The sequence below is a fragment of the Gossypium hirsutum genome, chromosome A13, assembly GCF_007990345.1.
Source record: "Gossypium hirsutum isolate 1008001.06 chromosome A13, Gossypium_hirsutum_v2.1, whole genome shotgun sequence".
Classification (NCBI taxonomy): domain Eukaryota; kingdom Viridiplantae; phylum Streptophyta; class Magnoliopsida; order Malvales; family Malvaceae; genus Gossypium; species Gossypium hirsutum.
In genome coordinates, this window is record NC_053436.1 from 68155728 (window position 1) to 68158804 (window position 3077).

Here is a 3077-nt window from a genome sequence, read left to right on the forward strand (position 1 = left end):
GGACAATTTTAAGATCATTAAGCGAAAAGTAATGGCTAATTATTGTAAGCGTCGAAATAAAATTAGGTCATATAGTCTCAAAATTTGGTTTCAAAGGATAAAATTCTTCCATGGTGGGCTTGAAAGGCTCAAACGGTCCAACAACAGTTGCCTAAATCATTTCCAATGTTTCATGTTCCCTAGGAATTCGCCTCAAGAAACTACTAAGTGAATTCTAAAGACTTAAACTTTCATGCATACCTAACTTTCCTAAAGACTAAAAATTTTATGGTACAAATTTGCATGCTCTATTAAAAAATACATTCATGTCATTATTAAGCTAATATAATAATTTATTGAAATAATAAAACTTTATTCATACTCAAATTGAGCATACTTAACAAAAATCAAATTTTTGAACAAAATATCCTAATCATAATTTAATAGAAGAATTTTATTCTAAGTGAAAATAATTCAAATTTTCGGTCCCCCCAACTTAAAATGAACAATGTCCTCATTGTTTAAAGTGAACAGATACTATACACCAGGTAGGATTTTAGAAAAGAGGAGGTGAGTCAATTTGACTGCTTAAGTACCAAGCTCTTTCTAAATCCAATCCTAAACATGTATATATCTATTGCCACACTTTATACTTTGTGACTTGCTCACATTTTATTAGTGATTTCCCTCTCTTGTTTTATTATGCAATAAAAAAAATAAAAGATTCCTAATTAAACTTAATCCTAAAATGACCTAAGAATAGAAATAAAATAAAGTCAAGATCCCCCTTTTATTTATTTGCAGACCCTTTCAAATTTGACTCATCTTTTGCTCCATCATTATCGCCTTTGCATGAATCGCTTCGCTCCTTTTTTGATAATGGACTCCATGGGTCATTGTATATTTTCTTAAAAGCACTTCTCATTGAGTCATCCCTTATTTTTGAGTATCTCCAGTAGGCTTGTTGCTGCCATTGTATATGTTGCATTAAGTCCATCAATTTTGACAGCTAATCTCGAAGGTCTGGGCTAGGTGGTTGAGCTCTAAACATCGAAGTTTCTGCAGCTTCTAGCTCCACTGATACTACCTTTTCAGGGACTCCGAATGATTTCATCGTGGGATCTTCTTCTTCATCAAGGCCCTCCAGTTCCTTACTTATTTCAATTCGTTGCTGTAGGACTGAGTCTCCAGCTACTCGGTAAAGGTCCCAATCCGTGATTGTGCCTTGGCTATACCCTGTCTTCCTTACATTTGCAAGAATTTCAGCTTTCAAGCATAGAATTGTTATTGTAAAGGGGAAATGAGCAGGGCCAGAGTGTTTAATGGCACAATTCCGTATCTCCCTCAAGATGATCTTCCCAACATCGATGGTCTTACCAGTTAGGATCGAGTACAATAAGACCATTCGTTCTAATGAGATTGTAGTCCCATGTGAGCTAGGCATAAGGCTGAATCAGATGAAGTAAAACCATACCTTCACGAGTGGAGTCAAATATTCTCTTCGACAAGTGTGGATTCCTTGTTTTGACACAGTCCATGTAGAACCTGGAACTGTCAGTTCCTCGAGAATTTCTTGCAAATTTTCAGGCTTGATATTGCTCATCAATTTGGAATATTCATCGATTTCGAAATCTGGTAATTCAAAGAACTCATTAATAGCATTTGAATTTATTGGTACCTTGATTCCACGAACTGGAACTTCTGTCATCTCGCTTGAAGTTAAATTTGCATAGAACTCACGAACTGGTTCCTCATCCACACTAGGTCTTTTTTCACAAAACAACTCCCAATTGAGAGTTTCAGCAACTTGACGAATACATGCCATAAAGTCTTGGTAGTTGCTCTCCTTTAAAGTGAAGCCTTTTTCTGGATGCATCTGTTGATTTTTGAAGATACTTTAGTATCTCACTTTGGCGTCTTCACAGTGGAATTTGTTTTGTGTTTCATCAATTTGAGAAGAAGCATGAGTTTCTTACGAGGCATGTTTAACCTGATCATAAGATGGAAAAATTAGTTCTCAATAAAATTTAATAAAATTTATTAATAATTCAATTAATTGAAATTTTAATAATTAAAATTAAAATTAAAAATTAAGAGAGACTAGGTCTTACCACTTTTTTTGTAAAATATAATAACTCTAGAAATTACTAATAATAATGAAGAAAAAGATGAGAATTAAAAAGAAGAGTTGGAGGGTTTGTGGCTTAGGGTGGATGGAAGAGGAATGCCACACAAGCAGCTAGGGTGTGCGGGCGTGATGCATTTGGGAGCAGTGATGCGCAGCAGGGCTGGAAGCAATTAGCAAACGGGTGTTCTGCAAAAAGTAGGACCTGGACGCGTGCAGGATGGTGCGGAGGGCCGATATCGTGCGTGGGGTGAAGGCCTGGCCCGAGCTGAGACTGGGGCCGCTCGAGGCAACGCGCGCGTTGGGTGCGCAGGATGTGCGTGCGATGGAGCCGACTGCTTAGTGCTGCTGTTGCTTGGGGTTTCGGCACTTTGGTATTTTGGTTCTTCGGGTTTTAAGTGTTAGATGAATGGGAAGATGGGTGGTATTTATAGGGGGAGAAATAGGAATTAGAGTAGAATTCTTAAAACAATTTAATTAATAAAAATTCTAAGTTCCAATCCTATATGAAGATAACAACAATTAATAATTAGATATAAGCATATTAAATTATTAATTGCTATTTAATTTATTTTAAATAAAGATAAAATAAAATTAATCCTAATTCTATGCTCAGTTGATAAAGATTAATATATAAATTATAATAGATATAATTATATATTAAAGATTATCATCTTATTATCTTTATTAAAAACTTATCGAATAAAATCCTAAAATTGATAATAATTAATATATATTATAACGGGTATAATTATATATTGATAATTATCAATATTTTTTTAAACTAAAAAAAACATTTATTCTAGAAGCCTTTTGGAAATATTTACAAAAAGAGGCATCTAGTTTTAATTATTTACGAAAAGAGTAACCAAATTTTAAAAATACTTCAATTAAGTCCCTAGACTTAATGAAAATTTGAAATTGAGTCGCAATTTAAAACTCGGGTCAAAATTGACCTTTTTATTTGAAAAAT